This window comes from Peromyscus maniculatus, chromosome 2 (genome assembly GCF_049852395.1).
Source record: "Peromyscus maniculatus bairdii isolate BWxNUB_F1_BW_parent chromosome 2, HU_Pman_BW_mat_3.1, whole genome shotgun sequence".
Lineage (NCBI taxonomy): Eukaryota > Metazoa > Chordata > Mammalia > Rodentia > Cricetidae > Peromyscus > Peromyscus maniculatus.
In genome coordinates this window covers 98,763,130-98,787,157 of record NC_134853.1, presented here as the reverse complement: position 1 = coordinate 98,787,157, position 24,028 = coordinate 98,763,130, and the positions used below count along the sequence as shown (strand labels likewise).

General features: G+C 35.9%; 1 protein-coding gene and 1 long non-coding RNA gene across 14 annotated transcripts in view; one reads left to right on the top strand and one right to left on the bottom strand.

Moving 5' to 3' along the window:
• LOC143271882 (uncharacterized) overlaps positions 1–23,030 on the bottom strand; it is a 31,136-nt gene extending 8,106 nt beyond the window's left edge. The window contains exon 1 of the long non-coding RNA XR_013049170.1: positions 22,893–23,030. This is a non-coding gene — a long non-coding RNA (uncharacterized LOC143271882). The remainder of the gene's footprint in view (positions 1–22,892) is intronic.
• Ptprd (protein tyrosine phosphatase receptor type D) overlaps positions 1–24,028 on the top strand; it is a 2,233,434-nt gene that overhangs the window by 682,293 nt on the left and 1,527,113 nt on the right. The window lies entirely within an intron of this gene.

The window sequence follows — 24,028 nt, the reverse complement described above, 5'->3', positions numbered from 1 at the left end:
TTATGCTCAAAAAGTGATAGAAATTGACAGTGAAAGTGGAATAGGTTGGGCATTTGTGGTGGAAAAGACAGAAGACTTATAATAATCAGTTGTAGTGTATATTGAACTTGCTCTAATAGAATTATTTCTAGTTTTTGAAAGAAAGTAGTTGCTAAATATTTCAAAAGTATTTTCGTAAGCATCAACAATATAGGAATAAACAGGAGTTATATTCATGCAATTCAGGTTGTGGGTTAAACTGTTGGAAGCTTAATATAAACACTGTTTCCAGTGAAATAAAATTAATACAAGTATCCAGAAATTTATGTATAAATAGAAATGTCTAGCTACAACTCTGAGACTTGTGGATACACCCACAAGTTTCAAGAATTTTCAAAGAAAGAGGAGCAAAGGAAGGAAAGAGGCCAGTTGGAATACTAGAAAGTACATTTTGAAAGAGTTGTACATGGGTTCACCCTAAGGCCAAATCTCTTAGAATTTTGTGGAAGAATGGACTTATCATGGGCTTTGGCATTGAGGACACAGAAAGGCATGGGAAAGGCATCAAGGTAACTGATTTCTTGAAGAAGAGAGTTGAGATTTAACCTCTTAATGGATAGATGACACAGTGAAAAGTTCTTATGAGCAATGTAAAGAAAACAGAATTCCTTTTAATTTTTGACATTATTCTGAACACACTGATACCTCTTACTTCATTTTTCACAGAAAAAAATCTAACTTGTGCAATTGTAATTTCATTTTATTAGTGGGAACATTTAGGCCAAGAGCAAAGGAAAAACATTTCTACCTTTCCATAAATATCAAGTGAGATAATATTGTTTCAGAATATCTATTGTTCCCCCTGATATCTGTGGAGCCTAGAATTTGGAGGGATCTCAGGGTGGACTTTACAGGGACTATTTAGATACATCTAGGAAGCTGTCATGTGTTAGATACCCAGGAACACTTAAGGAGTGGACAGGCAGATAGGCATACACAAGGCTCTAATGTATACAAAAGCCACACTATATGGACATAAAATATTTCCCTTGTACAATATTAGTGCAATATATGTAAGTCTATGATAAATGAAACTCCTTGGCATTGAATTCTAAACTCCAATTTTTGAAATCATCCCCTTTTCTGAAAGAGAAGAATAGTACTTTAAAATCTATGCTATAAAATATAAGCCATAGGAAATATTAACCCATTCTTTGATGAAGTGGTCAAAGAGTTAGCACCTTGATTTGGTACATAGTGCAGATACATTTTCACCCTTTAAAGCTTCATGGTGCATATTTGATTAATCAAGCATTATTGCCCAACATATTTGGTCTTGAAATATACCCACCCAATGATGAATGTGTCATTCATTTATGACTACTATTTTACTCTGAGAAATATTGATGATAGATAAGTTTTGTTACTACCCTTCACTAAAACCAGACTTTTAATGGGAAGTTTTAAGAAAATTTGTAGTTGAAAGTTTTCCTGTGTCCCCACTGGCCGGCATTCAGGACAAATCTCTCCCACTCACATCTGCCAATTAAACACACAGAGGCTTATATTAATTATAAATGCATGGCCATTAGCTCAGGCTTTTGACTGACTAGCTCTTACACTTAATTTAACCCATAATTCTTATTTGTGTTTAGCCATGTGGCTTGATACCTTTTCTCAGTTCTGCCTTGTCATCTTGCTTCCTCTGTATCTGTCTGGCAACTCCTGACTCAGACTTCTTCTTCCCAGATTTCTCCTCTCTGCTTGTCCCGCCTATACTTTCTGCCTGACTACTGGCCAATTAGCATTTTATTTATTGACCAGTCAGAGCAACACATATTCACAGCATACAAAATGACATCCCACAACAAAAATTTGTGTTCAGCTTTACTTTGTAGCTAAATTAATATTAACCATCAAATACCAAGTAGAAAAACTCAGCTCTTCTTAAAAAATTATTTTGTGCATTAATCAGAAATTAATTTGAAATTACACTAATCAGAGCCATGCTTTTACTTCACCCATTAGTGATTTGGGGCATTTATAATTGATCATGCTTGTATGATCTCATAAAACTGAGCACAAAGCAAACTTAAAAAAAAATATGGCAAGCTAGGCATGGTGACACACAACTTTAATCCCAGCACTCAGCTCTCAGGAGGCAGAGGCAGGTGGATCTTTCTGAGTTCAAGGCCAGCCTTGTCTACACAGTTAGTACCAGGACAGCCAAGACTACCTAAGGAGGCCCTGCCTCAAACAAACAAACAAACAAAATCATGTTTTAAATTACACCCCTTTATATTTCATTGTTCCAGTATTCCTGTTTTAATTTGTATTAATATGAAAGGGACAAATAAGAAAGGAACAAAGAAAAGAAGGAAGGAAGGAAGGAAGGAAGGAAGGAAGGAAGGGAGGGAGGGAGGGAGGGAGGGAGGAAGGAAGGAAGGAAGGGAGGGAGGGAGAAAGGAAGGAAGAAAGGAAGGTAGGAAGTTAAAATGGGAAGGAGAGAGGAAGGAAAATGTAGAAGGAAGGAAGGAGGGGAGGGAGAGGGAGGTAAGAAAGGAAGGGAGGGAAATAGGCAAGAATAGAGAAAGGAAAGGACATAGAAGAGAGTGATTAAATATAAGAACCTTCAGGAAGCAAGGATAATATCTATTGTAACCTCTTTTTATGCACTCTGCTTGAAGATATTAGAATATTCAAAATATTAATTTTTTGCTGTTATTTTCAGTGACATTAAATCATATTCATGCACAAAAGGAAGAACAACAACTTGGGCAAGTATGTGGACCATAGTCTCAGGCTGCCTATTTTATCACCAGAGATTTCCTAATTGCCTGCTCCCATTTCTCTTTGCCACCAGAGGGAGATGGAAACTTGCCTGTATGACTAGAACACTGACTTCCAGCTGCTGCAAGGCTTGGTATTACTCAGGTCTCTAGGGACTGCCATTTCAGAGAAGCTATAGACAGTGATAACGCAGAGCATGTGCCAATGGAAAGTATTTGTGTGCTCCTGCAGTACAATGATTGTTATTGCATGCAAAAGATTCCAAAAGCTCCAGAGAAAAAGTAGAATTTACAGAAAAACTGAAGCTGGTGTTTGGCAAGGGAGCCCTCTACCTCACCATAAATGTGTCCAATCACTAAACTTTAAACAAATGTCTTATTTGAAGTTGTTGTTTGCATTTTTAACTCAGAGACAAACAGCCACTAGTTCCCTGTTTTCCCAGTTTAAGTGGTAGTTTTCCTGAGGGGCTACCCTGCTAAATTTTGAACTAAAAGATAAATGTGTCTGTGTATATAAGTACTTTCACTTTTACTTGTAAATATACCTGAAGGCAACTGACTGCATTTGTAGGTATCATTTCTTTTTTCTCTGGTGTATATAATAGAAGGCTGTACATTACTGATCACATTTTTTTATTGTACTTGCTTGACATTTTTACATTCATGAGAGGACATTATGATATTTTATTTTTAAATCTTGTAAATTGGTGCAATGTATACTGGTACTGTAAATTGAAGAGATAAAACAGGTAGTGCATATTTCAAATAAAAATGACTTAGTCATTTTTAAAGATTTTGCTTTCAAAAGTATATTTTATTAAACAATAACTCCATGGGAAAAGTTTACAATGGATTAGCGTATTAAAATTGTTTTGTTTATCATTCTGGAAAATATATATCAAAGTGAGAATATAAAACTCAATTATTTTTATTTCCTGTATCCTGCTGTTATTTAGCCCAGTTACTTGGCCAAATGCCCACGAACATTTATATCTAAATGAAAGCTCTAAAATAATCTTTTTGAAATTGTTTGGTGAAATGTTAGCTATCATGGACACAAGATAATGTTTTATTTTCCAAAATGTTAACTTCATCGAAATGATGTTATACTGTGAGCTGTATTTCTAATGATGTGGTATTTTTCTCAGGTTTCTTGTGACAAGGAAATCAAATATAACTTAATATTTTGTATATATACATTAGTGTCTCTAACTGCCTCTTTTTACTAGGTAGTCAATGTTCATTTCCATATATATTTGTATTCAGGTAAGTTTGGAAGTGCAGATTGTAGTCACATAGAATGAAGCGACAAGTATAGAGACCATGTTTTAATGAGTGAGAGATTATGTATTCAACTCTAAGAAATAATCGAAGAGATCAGATTAGTGGGTATCCAGACAAGGAACTACTTTTCTGACTTGAACAGCAGGAGCTAATATAATAATGTGAGCACCTGACTGGAAGAGAGGGCCCATATGTAATCTACATAGTAGAGCAAAGAGTGGGAGTAATACAAGAATTAAGAACTAAGCAGACAGTGAGCCCAGCCTTTAACAGCTGAGCCATCACAACAGGACTCCAAGAAAGACACAGGGATTGCCCAATGACGGAGAAATGGATGGGATCTACATGAACAGCCTGGTCATGAGTGGGACCAATGAAGGGCGAGGGTCGAGGGAAAGAGAGCTTGGGGGAACAGGAGATCCCAGCTGCATCAAGAACAGAGAGGGAGAACAAGGAATAGGAGACCATGGTAAATGAAGACCACATGAGAATAGGAAGAAGCAAAGTGCTAGAGAGGCCCACAGAAATCCACAAAGATACCCCACAATAGACTGCTGGCAATGGTCGAGAGACAGGCCGAACTCTGGTGATAGGATGGCCAAATACCCTAATTGTCATGCTAGAAACCCCATCCAATGACTGAGGGAACTGGATGCAGAGGTCCATGGCTAGGCCCTGGGTGGAGCTCCGGGAGTCCAATTGGCGAGAAAGAGGAGGATTTATATGAGCGAGAATTGTTGAGACCAAGGTTGGATAAAGCACAGGGACAAATAGCCAAATGAATGGAAACACATGAACTATGAACCAATGGTTGAGGGGCCCCCAACTGGATCAGGCCCTCTGAATAGGTGAGACAGTTGATTGGCTTGATCTGTCTGGGAGGCATCCAGGCAGTGGGACCGGGTCCTGTGCTCATTGCATGAGTTTTCTGTTTGAAACCTGGGGCTTATGCAAGGATGCTTGGCTCAGCTGGGAGGAGGGGACTGGACCTGCCTGGACTGAGTCTACCAGGTTGATCTCAATCTTCGGGGGAGTCTTTGCCCTGGAGGAGATGAGAATGGTGGGCGGTCTGGAGGGAAGGGGAGGGTCGTGGGAAGGGGGAGAACAAGGGAATCCATGGCCGATATGTAGAATTAAATTATATTGTAAAATAAAATAAAATAAAGAACCAAGCAGTCAGAAAATTGACAACAAAAAGCCACTAGAGAAGAGTTAGTCAAATTCAAAGATGAACCTCTGAAATAGGGGCCAGGTATCAAACCAAGTAGATTATGAGGAAATGGTTCTCATCAAAAACACAGGCTATGTATCGTGAACGCACAGAGTAGCTTGCAATAGGTCTAAGATGCATGGCAATCACTAGAGGTGTCATGGAACCTATTCAGTTTTTAAAGCTTTATTCTAGAGCAGTAGGATTGTTTCTCTATTTTATTCATTTGACCAACAATTTAAAACAATTATATTTCATATAAGAAGACTCTTTGGAGAACATAAAGAGAAAGAGTTTCCCCCATTTTATTCTATTGTCTTTTATGTGTATGGGTGTTTTACCTTTATGTGTATCTATGTACAAATATGTACTTGGTGGCTGCAGAGGCCACAAGAGAATGTCAGATTCCCTGGAACTAGAATTAAAAATGATTGAGAGCTACCAGGTGGGTGCTAGGAATGGAACCCAGGTCCTATGGAAGACCAGACAGTGAGTGCTCTTAACTGCTGAACCATCTTTCCAGCTACCAAACACGTATACTATAAATGCAATGGACATTATTAAACAAAAAAATTGAAAGATATGGGACTATGCCTAATTTCATAGATTATAAAGTGAAGGATCACCTTTTTATTTTCTTTAAAACTTAGTGTGTGGCAGTATTTTGTGCTGCTGAGGTAAGTGGAAGTATTCGATAATATTTTCCTAAGAGGCATGTGTATATTCCAACACTTCTTTCGTAGATATATATCTTTTATCTGTATTTTATGTTAGGGATTTCTCCAGAGCAATCAGCTAAACAGATCTGTAGATGTTTAAATAAATGGGTGTTCATTCTAAGTTGTTATACAGACTTTTAAGAACCTGTCAATGTATATCTTTATGAGAGCTATTTAAGTTGAAAAATGCCAACACATTACACAGAATGGAACTATATTAATATACTCTGTCAATTTTTTGTTTAAAATATATAGTGGATGAGAGCCAGCATGATAGTACAGCTGTCATCCCAGTACTCTGGAGACTGAAGAATGATGATAAATGTTTGAGGCCAGTTTGGGCTGTATAGCAAAACCCTGTCTCAAATAAATCAAAAAGCATAGGTATGTAAGAATGTATACAAAACTGTGTTTTTCTTTAGGTTTATATTTCCTTTATGTCAGAAATTGTTCTAAGTACTTCACATAAGTCACTTTATGACTCCAAAAGAGAAATTACAGTTGTCCATATCTACAAATGTGGAGGCTGAGGTACAGATTTAACTGGAGTATCAAGACAGTAGCAGACATTTGGTCTAGGACTTGAACAAAGGCACAGTGGCTCCAGAGACCATAATTTTTGCCTTAAAATACATATTATGGCATTAGAGGCTTCTTTTTTGATTGATGATGAGTTTGCTTTTGTTATACAAAGACTCTCCATTGTTTGCATGTACTACAAGGGATATGTGCTACTTTTCTTTTAAAAAAACAATTATAAGGACAACTGCATGTTTGGAGAAGAAAGTAATTGAATTGGAGGGGAAAAACAGATGTTCAATCTCTTTAGTGACCTGACCAAAAAAAGAAAAAAGAAAAAAAAAAACCAACAAATACTAATGTCCCAAAGGCTCCCAATTCTGTGTATTTGAGTCAACTTAGTCAGTTTCATAATTAATACATTAAAATACAAATGGACTTAGACCGTGGCTGGCAATATCAAACTGAGAGGTTATAAAAGTGATTTTACATTTAGAGATGTTTACTTACATTAAATTGCTTTGGATATTATATAACATTTTAGAGCACTGTCTAAGATGGGGCATAATATTAATGACATCCATGTAATATAGTAAATGCTAATATATTTAAGTGGAGGGCTTATGGCTTATATAGAAACATACAACTGCTTTCCAATTGTCATTTTAGTCCACAGGCGTTTATAGTGATCTGTAAGCATTTTAAAATCCTTTTAATGCTGCCTTCAAGCCCCAAGCAGTTCTTTTAGTTAATAGAAAAGCATTAAAATATTTCAAATTAAAAATTCAGCCTAAAATCCTATTCATCAGCATATTAAAGCAACGTAATAGGAGAGGAGAAAAATACACACTAAGCATATAATTGACAAATACGCCATTTCAGGTGGAAATATGCCGCTTCATTTGATTTTTGATGGACCAAATATGTGTATCAGCAATCAAAAAATCATTATCTCAGCTCCCTTCTCAAAATGAAAGAGAAAACCTGAGCCTTTTTAGATTTGCTTTTGAATTTTTTGCAAAAAATAGATGGGAAAATCTTTAATTCCCTTAGTGACATGGAGACAATATAATGTTGATGTAGTCAATTATATCCACTTGTTATAAAATTGTTTTCCATAAATTCAAGGATGCATCTTCCTTCTGTACATAATTTGATTTAACTGATCATAAAATCAAATATTACTTTCAACTCTGATTCCAACGATATAATGGAGGTTTGTTTCTTTTGATCCAGTGGTCATGTCAGTACATATTTACATACACTTCCCAGCACTATATTTCATAAACTTCTTAAAAAATGTGTTTTCTTCCTCCAACATTCTTAGTTATTCCTAGGATAAGCAGTCAAAGAAGAGAAAAGCAGATATTTTAAATGAATGAAAACATTAACTAAGAAGGGAAGTAAAAATATACAGGTTTGGCAAGGATTGAGGGAACTTAACTTTTATCATTTCTCTCACCTCTAATATTTTACAATCCATTTCTACTCTGGATTGCCCTATGAGAAAGTGTATGCATTATACCTCTGTAACACTATACTCCCAATGGAGAGGGTACCTGTAAGCAAAATCCTCTTCCCTTCCAAACCCACAGAGCAGTGTCTTAGGAAGCTTTGGATAGTTTTCTTTCCCAGAACCAGTCCTCTCACATCAGGAGACAGACTTACCTGCACCAGGAACTTCTCCATCCGTTCCTGCACTTCCCTCATGTGAACCCTGACACATTTTCTTTGTTTATAAGAACTTTCAGATCATATGGTAACCACTGATAATCAGCAGTGCTACATTAGAGCTGATAACACTTTGGGCAGGCTGGTTCCATGAGCAAATCAATCCAGAAAGGAGTCAAATTTATTCCTTCCCTGGAGTTGGACAGTTTGGTTCCCTCATGATTCATTTACTTTTCCTTTATCCAGCTAGATACTGCTCATTTTTAATTTTCATTTGTATGCAGGCTGGCTGGCCAGCAGGCCCCCGGAATCTTGCTGTGTCTGCCTTGATAGCAATAGGCTTATGTGGGTGCTATACATCAGAACACAGGTTCCCATGCATGACAAACATTTTACTGCTTCATCCATTTCTTCAGCCCTCAAACATACAAGTCTTCTAAGAGCCCAGATAGGAGTGTGTTTCCTTATAGTACAAATAAATGTATTTCAGTGAATATATGACTGATTGAGTTAAAATGTATAAACAAATTAAGTCAAATTTGCATATGAAGTTAGGCATGGTGGCATATGCCTGTAATTTAGAAGGCTGAGGCAGGATAATCACCATGAACCTTGGCTACATAATGTACTCTCTTTCTTTCTCTCAAAAGCAAAGAGCATTTAGCATGTAATATTTGATGCTACAGAACAATGTGCTAAGATTGTACATGAAATACACTTCATGAAAATCATACTTAAGTCATTTGTGGAAGCATGCATACATCTGTAACCTAAGCACTCAGGATGCTAAGAAAGGAGGGTTATGAGTTCTAGGTCAGCCTCAGTTATACTGTGAAACTCTCTCAAAAACAAATTAATACAAAGTTGATTTTTTTAATATACTGAATTCAGAGTACTATGTTTGCAAAGTTGATGACAGTTTATATAAACACGTGTGTAATTGTTTAGTGTAGCGAGAGCTTTTAAAATATGTGCTATACAGGAATGAACTGTGTTGGTTAAGTTCAGCACAAGTAGGTGAGTAATTCAGATGCTGCACTCTCATTAGGGAGGAGAACCACTGAGGAGATCATAATGAATATTAAACAGAACATTGGTAATGTATGCCTCAGTGATGTGAATCTTCAGGAAGATGATTTAAGCACACTAAACCCCATGTTTATGCATGTCATTCTTTAATGAACTGAATAAAAATGTGTGGCAGATTAAAGGCACTCTCAGTATCAGAACTAAAAGCCCCCACTTTATTCCACTCCGCTATCATTCTCCGAATTTGATTTTCTTGGCTGAAAAAAGAATATTGTATAGTGAGCTTTTTTGCTCAGATCGTTTACTTTCCAGATAAACTGAAAGTGTCATTAGATTTCCTCAGTAATAGGAGATGCTGACCTTCATCCTAGGTGCCTTTTATCTTACCTCACACTTCTCTGTCGTTTTACTGTTTCAGAGCACCACCCATGTTGTTCCATTTTATCCCTTTGGGAAATTAAGCCAAGAGAGCCTCACTTTCATTTTGTATGTGAATATAATTAAATTTTCTGAGGCTTGAGTACTAAGATGCTTGCACACACTATGGAGTGTGGTAGTTTTGAGCATAACCTTTACATTCACCTTTGACGTGTTTATAATTGAAGGATTAAGAATAACAAAAGTGGGGGCTCGAAAGATGGTCCAGTCCTTAAGAGTACAGCCAACACTTCCAGAGGACAAGAGTTTGGTTTCTAGCAAATATGGTGGCTCACAACATCAGTAATTCCAGTGTCAAAGGATATAGTGTCCACCTCAAACCTCCATAGACTCGAACATGTATGTGACACAGCTACATACACCTAGGCACACAAATATAGAGAATTACTTTAGTAACAAAAAGTGGGAAAAAAGCCTAAGTTATTAAAATAGTGGTACAAATATTTCAATTATGAGACTGATATAGTAGACATATTATTTCATTCATTGTCCCAAATCTTAAGTGCTTTAATTCACCCTACTTCTCAAAATCACTGTTGTATTTCAAATGTAACCAACAACCTGGAAGAAATCTGACCACCCAATGTGATCTCATCTCCTGCAGCTTATCAAAGGATGAGGCAGAACAGCTCAAGATTTGGCAAAGGTACTTTCTGACTTAGCAGTTAGGTAAACCCTGTCTGGCTCATCCCTGTATCCTAAAGAGCAGTTCGTACAGGTGGGCAGGGAAGCTACATGATGAAATGGAACAGTCTATTTCAGATAGCTGGCTGGTTCTGTACTCTATGCACTTGAGGGTCTACCATTTGTCAGAGTGAGCTCAGGGTTGTCTGAGGGTCCCCAGCCTAACAACAGGAACTTTGACCCCAGACACAGGCTAATTTTTTTCAGTTATCTACAGGGTGTGATTCTAATATTGAAAACTGAGTTTTTGTTCCAATCCATTGTAATTCAGAATAGTTACCTCTCATGTTCATTTGGGGAGAGGCAGTGTTAATGGTCCCGCTTGCTGTTTAGAAAGCACAGGTTGGGCAGTATTGAAAGCAAATGGAATCTTTCTATATTTGAAAATTCTTTCATCACAGGGATCAATATGCTTATTAGTTTGATTATATGTCGTTTTCTTATCTTTTAATTATATTCTTCTAAGCAAATGTTATGGGGCTATTAGTATCATCTCTTATGTTATACTTAAATATATGAATGATTGAAACAAACTGTATATCACAAGAGAAATTATTTATCATTTACTGGATTTCTGATCTGTGCCAAACTCATATCTTAGTGGTTTATGAATATTTTTTTAATAAACTATGGAGCTGATTCTGTCTTTCTCTCAGTTTTACTAGTATGTCAATGGGAACTGTGGAAATAGAGTTTAAATGCAGACATTAATTTCATGTGTTAGTGATAGAAGAGTCCAACAAAATTTCTGTCATGTTATGAGTATTAGATAATAATTACAATAAATTCTCAATTAAAAGTGCTCAATTTGACACAGATGGTGTTGAATTGAAGGACTCTGCTTCAAAAGAAAATGTATAGGAGTTAAGATGGAGTCTTGATGCTGTCTCCAGATGTGTGATTTGTAAAAGTCATAGAAACTTTCTGTATTGGTTATGTTTCTATTGCTGAGATAAACCACTATGACCCACACAACATATAAAAAGAAAGGTTTATTTGGGCTTATGGTTCCAGAGAGAGAACAGTCCTCTACCATCATGGCAAGGAAGTGTTGCAGCAGGCAGGCATGACAACTGGTAGAGCAAGCTGAGAATTGCCATCCTAAACTGCAAGCAGAAAGCAGTGAGAACAATCCAGTAACTTATTTCCTCCAGCGAGGCCATACCTCCTAAACTGGGGGCCAAGTATTCAAACATCTAAGCCTATGGAAGATATTCTCAGTCAAACCCCCACACTCCACAATGCAGTCTTCCCACATGGATGCATATTTTGCCAGGTTCTGAAGAACAATTATAGATAATAAGGACAGTGTTGGTAGATAATTTCTTCATGGTAATGACTGGCTCTTATTTATTTATTTTGCTATCTGTTTCACAACAAAGCTGTTAGATTTGAGGCATGGGCTCACTCCACAAATTCATTTGCCCACGATACTTTATTCATTCCCCTCTGTTATTTCTATTTCACTAAATTGGCTTATTAAGATTGTATGTTCCATATTTTTTATATTTAATGTTTAACAGTAGAGACTAAACCATATGGATTGCTTACAGCCAGCTTTCTGGAGATTAGAGTGAGTTCAGATGTAGGTTGTTAGAACATTCACAGATAAAGACACACTCAGAAACATGAAGATGTCTTACAGACATTTTTCTCTCACAAACATCTCTAGCACATTGCATTCTGTCTGAAATGCATTTGGACATTTAGATAAAAGGAAAGTAGGACTTGATTTGGAATGAAAAATAAAATGTAGCTCATTCCAATTCTGCCCAAATATCCTATGTTCATCTGAGAGGTAAGACAGTGAATGTTTCATACAGGATTCCTCCCTAAGGAAAATTTATCATGAACTCAACTTTCTCATCAAGGTTATAGTTTATGTGATTCTTTTCTTGAGTCAAGAATATCTAAATTTTTAGTAAATATTAAGGTTTTTGCATATGCACTAATATATCTGTTACAGATGTATATACTTATTTAACCTTTTTGTGACAGAAAGTAAATCATCAAATGAGGAAGAAGCAACTAATTTCCTGGATGAAATGAAATCATTTTCTTCCAATGATTACATATCTCACACAGCACAAAGATTGCATGCATATGAATGAGTGAATACTCTTTGCTTTATGCTCCCTTGCAATCTAAATCTGCATGTTTTAATAGTTTTTTTTCTACCAATTCCCTATGATGATTAGCTTGACTGTTATTTTTTTAAAGTTCTTTAAACTTTAGGTGGAATGGTGAAACCATTAGCGTTTGGACAAAATTTGTTCTCATCTTTTTTTTTTTTTTTTTTTTTTTTTTGGTCACAACAACAAGCTTTATTGTATTTTGACATTCTCAGATTCTCAAGACTGTGGTATTGATTTGACTGTTTTCTTTTCATTTTCTGTTAAATGATTTATTTTAATCTTTTAAAGTTGAATACATTTATACAATGTATATTGTTCATAACTACCACTTCCTCTCTCCAACCTTGTCTAGTGTCTTCATCCCTTCTCTCTACTCCTTATCACCTTTTAATATTTTTGCGAATAGCTTCATGAGTTCAATTCTGCCTCTACGTGCCACCTTGTGTGAAAATATCCTCAGGCATGAGCAAGCTATCAGAGGCTCTGTTTGCAAAGGAGAATGACTCCATTTTTTTTTTATCAGTAATCAACGGCCAATTGTCCCTCCAACAGGTGTCAGGGGCCCTCCCCATTCATGCTGGAATTTTTACTGTCTAGATCCTGTGAAGGTATTGTGCAAGTAATTGTAGATGTACCCATTGATCCATGCAATAGCAAGGTCATGTCCAGAAGTCCACATTTTATACCTTTCCTTTCCATCAGCTGGGGAGTTTCCATCCATTATTCCAGGAAGTTCCCTGACTCTTAGATTCTGGGATGTTTATATAAATGACGTGCCTAAAACTAAGCACTCTTTGTTATTTATAATTGCCAGTTTGAGTAGTTATGAGTCTGTGAATTGATTAGTACCTATTATAAAAAAAAAATCTGACAAAAATAGAGAGCAGCACAAAACCACGGTTCCAAATATAAATATTTAGTGTGCAGTTTGACGGCATGACCGTTTTTTCAAAACAGCAATTGGTAGATTACCCCTGGAGCTTGTGACCCTCCCACTCATGGGATTTGACTCTCTTTACAGCATCAGGAAGAAAATCTATCTATTGTAATTCAATTCACATCCAAATAGGAAGCAGTTGGTTACCCCGGAGCCATCATACCACTATTGTATCAGTGGGCACATATTGCCAGCAGGTCAGTCTCATAACAAAGAGGGTCCAGCACAGCTCCAGTGGCGCAATCGGTTAGCGCGCGGTACTTATATGTTCTCATCTTTAACAGTACTGTTAGTGCTACAATTCCAAAATGTGTATTGTGTCAAATCAGTGTAGTCAAGCTGTGATGCATGTTGAACATTGGCATTACAAAATCCTATGGTTGATAAATAAAAGGAGTGTATTTAATATCAAGTCATTGCCAACTTCATGTTCACTAAAATGACTTCCCATATCCTATTTTGTATTTCATTCATCAAAAGTTAGCTATGAACTCAAGTACAAGAAACTCTTTGAAGCCTAAGTAATATAAATCTAATTAAGATATTTGCTGGCCAAAAATAATTATAACATTTTACATGCAAACTTTTCATGAACTCACCACTGCAGTTCTTGAGAAGAAAAAGACAGATACCTATTGCTTCTTTATTAAGAATGTGCTTATTTGAATATTCTTAGAAATCTTAAACTTTAGTATTAATACTTAAAATTAAATATTAATTACCAAGTATTTTATTTGTTTCATATATCAGAAATCAATGCTTAGTTTAATATAGCAGAGTCATAGAGCACTAAGAAAAGTGTTATCTTTGACATATAAATTATTTTTCTTAATTATTTTTTGTCTTTTTTGAGAGAGGGTTCCTCTGTGTAGTTTTTGTGCCTGTCCTGGATTTCACTCTGTAGACCAGGATGTCCTCAAACTCACAGAGAAATGTCTGGCTCTGCCTCCTGAGAGCTGGGATTAAAGGTGTGCACCACCACTGCCTGGCCAACATATAATTATTAATATTTTACCGTGTTCATAAATATAAAAATGTTTTCTATGAATTACACTTTAGGTCTAAGCACTACCCCAGGAGTCTGACATTGAAGGCCCATTAATAAAAAGTTGATTTATAATAATGGTATAATATTCTGTTTTTTTTTTAAGATTCCCTAAAGTACTAACTCTATATTCTAGTCAGGCAAATATTACTGGGATTTTACACACTATAAATATGGGAAACACATACATGTTTGGTCTATATGGGTAAAGATTTTAATTCAGCGAATTTAAGATGAAGAACAATCACTATTATTGTTATTATTATTATTATTATTATTATTGATTCACAAGGATTTTCTTAGGATTTTGGAAGACTATACTGATTAATAAATGCTCTAGTGAAATACGTAATAATGCATGGTTTCCTAAGATAGATAAGAGAGTAGAGAACCTCTATGCTAAATATCAGCATCCCTCTCAGCTGTTTACATTGACAGTATGTGGCATGGGTATCTGCGAATGTTTCAGTGCAGTAACCACATTGAAGGACTTTGCTGCAATTTGTGTCTCTTAAAACAAAGGATTTTTCATGTTTAAATTGCTATAAACCTAGGTTATTTACAAGTCAAAGAAATCATTTGAAATACTCTTGGTTCAGTATCTTTTCCTCCAAGTGACAAGGTTAAAGGAATACAATGAAATAACTTAAATGGAAGCATTTTTTTTTTTTTTAGAAATGAGGGTAAGCAGGGCACTTTATAGATATTTAAATGATGTCACATTGAAGTATCATTACCATATACCTAAACGGCTAATTAGATATGCCTTGTTCATAAGTCGTGTTTACATATCACCAAAGACTTCACTGCTTCAAGAACTAAAGTGAAATTGGTGTCTATTCATGTTAGAATTTCAAATGTGCTAGTGATATGAGCATCTCTATTATGTCACTCCTTAAAATATTATCATTTAGTTTCCCTTCAAAACATATGTAAAACTGTAGAAGTGTTATAGTCTCAAGAAAAAAAGCAATAGAAATACATTTCTTATTCTTTGTTAATTTCATATGTGTATTCAGTGAAATATGATCATATCTACACCTCCATTTCAGCCAAAGTAACCCCAACATTTCTACACCATTACCACCTCCCAACTTCATGTTCTTGCTCATTCTCTCTCTTTTTAATTGACCCATTAAATTAATTTACTGGTGCCCATATGCATATGGGTATTGAGACATTAACTAGAGCATGAGAAATATACAATTGGCTACAACCCCAAGAAACAATTCTCTATCTCCATCAGTTATCAACTGTCAATAATTCTAGTGAAGGGTGAGATCTTGTAGGGATTTGCTAGAAATCTGGCCACCTTGATCTTGTACAGATCTTGTGTAAGCACAACCACGCTATTGTGTCTATGAACACAATAGCCATTTCATGTATAGAAGAAAACACATCACAAAACTCCATATCCTTCAGCTTTTACATTCTTTATCTCCTCTACTGTTATGTAACCTGAACCTTGGTTGGGGCTGAGTTTTGATAAAGATATTCTTTTTAGAACTGGGCAGTAAAAGTCATTATTCTCAGCATTTTGACTAATTATGAGTATCTGCATTAATTGCTTCCAACTGAAAAAGGCAGCTTTTCTGACCAACATTTATAGCAGCTTTTACAAAAAATGTAAATATATATAGAAGGTGATTTGACATGACTACTTAGCAAAAATGACAAAAATAGTTTCCACCCTAGGGTCTACAATCACATCAGACACAGGCTTCTGACCAGGCATGAGTTCCTATTCCTATGGAGATGGCCCCAGACTCAATCAAAGGGGTTAGTTATCATGTAGCAGTCACACCACTGTTGTACTAGAGGACACATTTCCCCTGACAGGTCTGTGTTGCAGTGTGCAGATTCCAGATCTGAATAAGATCATTTAATGTCTTTTGTCCTTACCAAACTGTGCATCACTAGGAAAGCCAGTCAGCATCTGGTATGTATGCATGTGTGTAAGACATACATGTTCTTCATCTAATTACTGTAGCCTTTTGGAAAGGACCTAAGAAGTCTTTCTACATATGGCCAGTCTCAAAAAGTGAAAATTTCTCACCCAAGTACAAGTAATTCCTATATTGAGAAACACTGCTATTCAGGAGTTATTTATGAATAGCTACATAGATTTAGCATGCAAATATAAATCTGCTCACGTTCACTCATCAATTTTTATTATTGTCACTTAGTAAATGGATCTCCAGTTAATGATTTTTCTAATGTGTTATTAAAAGTGTTTCCCATTATAATCCAAATAAATTGCAACTGATGTCAGATTTGCATTATATTTATTTTTGAAACTGTACTCAATTATGGTAATTGCTAATATTTCAATTGATGCCCAAAGCAACCACATTTTCTGATGTGTCGTTTAAAACATTCTTTTATAATCCATAAGTCAGTTAGCTCCTTAGGCTGATCCTCTTCAAAATGAGTTCCTTAGATCTAATTCTTTGGTGGATGTTCCTTTGATTTTTATGTTGTTCTCTTGCTTATTATGTCCCCATTCTGTTTTGAAAAAGTGCTCAGCAATCCAAATGAACTAGACCATTTCTCAAACATTGTGCTATTAAAATTCAAAGCACTAAGAACAAACAGGATTGGCTTGTTCCTGTTTCAGCTACTTCAACCTTGCATCAGGGCAGACTTCTCCAAAATAAAAGACTTTAAACTGAAAGTATAATTTCAGAAGCTTTTACACTCTGAGTCTTACGTTTGTTTGTTTGTTTTCGTAACATGATTCATTTTTTATCTTTGGAAATTTCCAAAATTTTTAAATTTCTAATAATTGAATCTATAAGACCATGAAAATGTTCAATCTCTGTGTGTTTTGAGAAGACTCATACTTTTATGTTTTGTGGTGTGTGTGTGTGTGTGTGTGTGTGTGTGTGTGTGTGTTAGGAAGACTTCAGCCTTTTTAATCTGTAATTTGTAAGCTAAGGTTGCAAGCAGAAAACAAAAGACAGAAAAATTAATCTGTCTCTATAAACAAATGGATGGGCCCTAAGCATGTAGCCATCTCGTTTACAGCAGATGAACTGTGACAAACAGACCCTGTAGCTGCCCATCATTCATGGTGTGAGTAAGTTTCAGCTTCTACCTATGTGCTATATAACCTCAAGAAAGACAGGCTTTCCATTAGAAATGAAAAATGACCTTATTCATCTCCATTGTGATAGACTCAATTTTTAAGTTATTTATCATAATCATAAAAAAGAATAGCAAATACATAAATCAATGAGAGTTTAAGAAACTGCAGACACTGAGTACTAAACTGAAATGTAGTTGCTACTATCTCTTCATTTTATAATTTGAGAAAAATGAAAAATGCTACTTTTTCAAGTGGACTCTTCGAATGTAAATGGAGTTCTATGGTTGAATTTTTCCCTTTTACATTATTGCTACTTAATATTTTTGCCCTTTCCCCCTTACCATTAATAATCCAAGTCCCAGAGGCTCACTGGCATCTATCTTTCTCCTTGTGCTTGTCTTAAAAGGATCTTTTGGGATAAGAATACTGTTTTCAAGAAAGAAATCAATTTCCAGGTGTCCCACCATATTCCCTCATACTCAGCCCTTTGGTTGAGTATGCTTCCCAACCTCTATTGTCCATACAGACAAAAAAAAATGGGCAAACACATGTGTTGTTTTGACCTATTGGACAACTACAGACGCAATTTTCCTTTTCTAACAAGGTTTTAAAGAAAAAGTAAAAATGATTCATTTGGTTCAAGGAAGAAACTGAAGCCTTTTTACTACTTTCTGTTTTTGTCTTTCAAGATAAAGCCACACAAACATCCAAAGATGTTTCTGGCTTTACTATATAAGAAACATCAAAGACAAATTTATTTCACCAGTATTTATTACCATGTCCATTAGGGCATTTTATTACAATACAGAGTAAAAAGTAAGCCTGTAATAACAAGAGATATGTTGTATATGAAAATTATAAGTTTAACTCATTTTGAAGCATGTATGAAGTATGTACCACTAAGTCTGTTCTTGCAAAAGCATGCATTGCTGTGCACTACATGGCAGATTGAAAGACTAGAACACTAGAGGAGCCTCTGAAGGCAATGGAGCAGTGTACAGGAGGACAAAGGGGTTGGACTAAGATAGAAAAAGTGGGGATCAAGTGAGAAAAAGAAACTTGAAGCATGAGAGAACATACTAAGTACAAGACAGAGGAAATAGAGTTTGGTTGAAAAGCAATGAAGACAGTTAATTATGAAAATGTTGAATCAGGACACAGGCAGTTCACAGATCATAGTGACTTAAAGGATCCTTTAAAGTACATACAGATGAGGAATATGGAAGGATTTGAAGCATGAGGAGTTAATGTGACCTGAATTTATTTTCTATAGTGTCTCTGTGCTGGATTCTAGCACCGATTTGATGAGATCTATAAGTGAGTGAAACATACAGCAGAAGGCTGCAGGAGTTGAGGACAAGTGATAAATATAAGCTATACTATACTGAGTGTTTGTTATGTATTAGGAAAAAGGGAATCATGCATAAGAAGATGGGGTGGAAGATAGAAGAGGAACGCTCCATTGAAATACCAAGCTTCCTTTACTGTCTTTGATAGGAGAGAACTGAATATGTTTAAAGGTCTTTGGAAAAGACCCTAATGACGTTTTGTGTTCATTGTTAAACATGTTCAATTTTCTTATATCATAAAGCCAGAAACAAAAGCTTGGTTGTTTGATACTAGATATTTAATTCCTAACCTTAATGCATAGTGTGTGTGCGTGTGTGTGTGTGTGTGTGTGTGTGTGTGTGTGTGTGTGTGTGTGACAGCTAGGTAGATTTACTTATTTTCTAAACATAGTTTTGATATAGATATGTTAGAAATTTGATGTATTTCATCAATGAGAACAGAAATATTTTGTATTAGAAATATTTCAGCATGATTTTCCAGACACTAAAATATTTTTCCTATAGTTAAAATATCTATTACATTATTTGTCCATTTTCCACATTACCCTCCAATTATTAAAGAGATACAGTCAGTACATTCAGTGCAAGGAGAGATACTTGTTTACACAGTGTTGAAGAAAATATTTTAAAGTAGACAGGCTAAGAATAATGGCTTTTATATGTTATGCATGTGATTATATAAACATACTAAGCTTTTTAAACTCAATTTTAATTTTTGTGTATGTGTGAGGATTGATGTGAAAGTTACGTGTGGAGGGATATTAACAGAATGGCTGACGTATAATAGACTTGATGAGACTATCTTTGTTGACTCTACTCATCACATAATAGCCCATATGTACACAAATACCTTAAATACCTTCCTGAATGCCACATTCTTGTCCCCAGTTTATACTCCACAGATTTACTTAGATGTCTAGCTGATGAACACTTCAAATTTTTTGTTTTCCTAACAAAGTCATGATAAAATAACCTTTTCCAAGCCTCCACTCCTTCTACAAGGAACTCCCCAAAATGTGATGAATATATGTTACTATATGCTCAGCCCAGCATTGAATTCCTATAAATGTTGTCTAGATTCTCTGTACTTCCTACCGTATCACCTTCAAGTCATGTCCTAAGTTAGCATCTCACACTGTGGCCATCACTTTCATCTAGTGATAACAGTCTCCCAACATGCTCATTTGTAATTGCTCCTCTGCATCCTTGTTTAACACCAAAAATTTAGGCAGAAAGAGAAAGGATTATAATTTGTAAAATTCTGGTTATGATGTCACATCTCTGTCATGTTCATACTGTCGTGGATTTTTGTGTTGCATGTTGCTAGTGTTTACAGTGTGCTGAGTGAGTGAATTTGGGACTAGATATTTGACTTCCTCTGATTGGTCTCTGGCAGAGCCTACGTTAGGCCTATTTCCAATGCCATGAGCAAACCAGGTAGTTACACAGCCTCAGGTTTTTTTCTTTTTAGGACGGGGACACACACACACACACACACACACACACACACACACACATACACACACACCTTGATTCACATGGATGGGTTTCCTCATTTGCGTCTCCTGCGCAGACCACTCTATCACCTCTGTGTCACTGTTCTTTTTAAATATTCATTCCCTGCCCCTTCCCTTCTGCCCTTTTGCCACATACCCCTCTTGTTCATTCATTTTTCGTCAGGAAACTTATCAGCATCTGAACTAAATACCTTTGGCTTAATTACTTGTTTACTTACTGGGATTGGAATGGGGTATGCACTCAATAAATGCTCATTAAATGAATGAATGTCCAGAAAGAAGCAATTAAAAGTAGATTTCAGTTTAGTCTCAACTTCTTTATTTCATCTGATAAAATGGCAAAAAAGGCTATTTCTAATTTCTATACGCATCTAAGGAACTAAAATTGAATAATAGAATTAAGAGTTATATGTTTTGATTTTAAAAATAAATTTGTAAACTCTTCAAATCTTATTTATGGAATTATGTAGAAAATAAAATTCTGTGGAGCCTTTTAGACTCCCACAGTTGTTTTTACTCAAAAAGGTATATACTATTCTTGAAATATCTACTTTTTACTTAACTTACAAATATTGTTCATTTGACTAGTGACCTATGCTTAAAACTCTAAAAAGTAAACCTTATTTCTAGGCTGTAAATGTAATTAAATAGTAAGTACTGTTCTTGTCTGAACAAACCCTGAATTTAATCCAGATCAAACATGGACACACACACACACACACACACACACACACACACACACACACACACTTGCTTCTCTGTGACTATAAACTTGAATTGGTTGAATATGAGCTTCAAAGCCACTCAAGTAAACCTGAATTTGGTGTCAAGAAACAGGATTAAAAATATACCCAGTAGTTATGTAAAGGAGGAAATGATCAGTAGCAACTTCCATAGGCAATGGAGAGAAGATTGCTCATAGTTGGCTCAAAATTATAAGTCTGTGTTTATAGATGCTACTTCACAGGTTTATTTACTCCCATCAATCTAAAGAGTTCTAAGTCAATAAGCAGAATTCTAAAATAATGGGGAGTTTGGGGCACATTCCATAGAGTTCATGTTGCCCCTATCTGCCTTAGAGTTTCTATTGCTGTGATAAAGCAGCATGACCAAAAGAAACTTGGTGAGGAAAGGGTTTACTTCCTGTCACACATTGTAATCCCAGTCAATCATGAAGGGAAATAGAAACTCAAACTGGAGCTGGGAGGTAAAAACTGCAGCAAAAGCCATAAAGGAAAGCTTTTTACAGGGTAGTTCCTCATGGCTGCTCTGTTATCAACACCTAGGACTACCATACAAGGGTTGGGATGATCTGCTGTAGGCTAAGCATCCAACACTAATAGTCAATCAAGAAAATGCTCCATAGGCTTTACTAGTGGGGGCATATTTTCAACTGAGGTCCCTCTTCCAAAATGACTCCAGTTTGGGTCAAATTGATATAAAAACTAGCCAGCATACCACCCCAAATCCATAAAAAGCTCAGCTAGGTTGATGGAAGGAGCAGAGACATGTATTCAGATGTACACCCTGTTGTATCTCCCAGTGCTTGTCCTCCTGTTTTCCCCTTTTCATAGCCACTCTAAATGATTCAGAGCATAGACATAGAGCTGCTTCTCATTAATAAGATGTGATTCAAACCAGTGGAATCACAGACAAGAAAATATAAATGGCCATTTTCATTTTGACATTTTTCATCCTTTCTACTTCCTATTTCTTGGGATATAGATATAATACCCTGTTGCTGGAGGGCTTCTCTCCAGCTTCCACCAAGCCCCGCAGTCCCACAATCCACATATAAAATAATCACTCAGATGCTTATATTACTTATAAACTGTATGGCCGTGACAGGCTTCTTGCTAACTGTTCTTATATCTTAAATTAACTCATTTTTATAAATCTATACCTTGCCACGTGGTTGGTGGCTCACCGGCATCTTTACATGCTGCTTGTCCTGGCAATGGCTGCAGTGTCTCTGCTCCTTCTTCCTGTTTCCCCAATTCTCCTCTTTCTTTGTCCCGCCTATACTTCCTGTCTGGTCACTGGCCATCAGTGTTTTATTTATATAGAGTGATATCCACAGCACTTCCCCTTTTCTTCTTTTTTTAAAAAGGAAGGTTTTAACTTTAACATGGTAAAATTGCATATAACAAAACAATTATTGAGCAAGAATTATAGTTACAATATTAAAGAAGATGTCCTATCTATCTTATATTTGTGAGTTTAAGGTTTTATATCTAACTTATCTTTTATCATAACTGAGGAAATTACAACTATCTAGTCTTTAACCACATCAAAGACCTGAGAAGGAACATAATGGTACCTGAGAAATGGTAAATGGATGCAAGCAACTTTTGGGAATCTTGCAAGAATAGACCAAGACAACTGGAAGCATGGAACACCTAATATTTTTCAGTTTTGTTGGTACATTCAAACTGGCTACAGGCCTAGAGTATCTGACAGACCATTTTTAGAGGCAGGAATTCTGAAAGACCATCTTACCCTGTCTTGGCAGAGTACAGTGGTCACTTTCCTTGTGTCCCGCTTGTCCAGGAAGGACAGCATTGCATTTGTACTGTCAGCCATCAAGGCAAGGGCAGTTCTTTGCCCAGTAGGCCATTTTGTGCCAAGAAGACATACTTCCAAATGGAAATGTCTTAGAAGCCCAACATTCTCTCAGATCAAATTGGTGCAGCCAGGAGCAATTGTGTCTCATGTCAACAGAATTCTAAGTTATTTAAATTCCATATTCTCTAGGTCTATGAAGTGTTTGAAGATTACCTAGCTATCTGAAATATATCTATGTATACCTAGAAGACTTAACTAACATGGCTACAGATATGATTATCATAGATGACTAATTATTAATCTATTTTTTAAATTATCCTTTACAATTTTAAATGAGTTACATAAACATAATACCTCAAACAAGAATAGAAATATATATGTACAGTATAACAAAATTAACTTCAAGTTTGTGTCAATAAACTAAAATTTATACCAATGTAAAACATTTTAAACAAGTTGTTCTTTAAAAGTAGGTTCATTAATCTACCCTTTTATCTTATCATCTCTATATCCTCCTATATATCTATATCATATCCCCTTTTCTTTTTTAGAAAGAGATCACATTTATAATCAACCTGTTTTAAATAAAAATATTGGTTTTTCTCTGTCCCACACCAGAGGGCTCTTCTGATTTGGGACACAAGAATCTCTTAACCATTTTCTTTAAAGCAATATGTCTGGGTTTAGAGGGGGAGTGAGCCAATTCCACCTTTAAAGCCAGCTTGGTATATTTGGGAATTTGGGCATAGCATCTCTTACTACTTTCTGCTGGAGGGGGGCGCTGTATCTTATGGGGACTCAAAGAAAATTTTAGGCCTATGGGGTAGTCCATGAGGCTGTATTGTGTGAACCAGTTGCCTTGAAACCGCTCTGGATGTTGGATCATCTGGGCCATGGTGATATCGGAGACCTTTCAGGGGGTCTTGGCTGGTGAAACCTGATGTATCTTAATCTGGAACAAATCCACAGCCTCTGGCTTTCTGTGGAAACAAAAGCAGAACCTCTTTTCCAAAGCAACATATCCTTAAATCCAAATTTTGAAGTGAAGGTACCTTTAAAATATACATTTT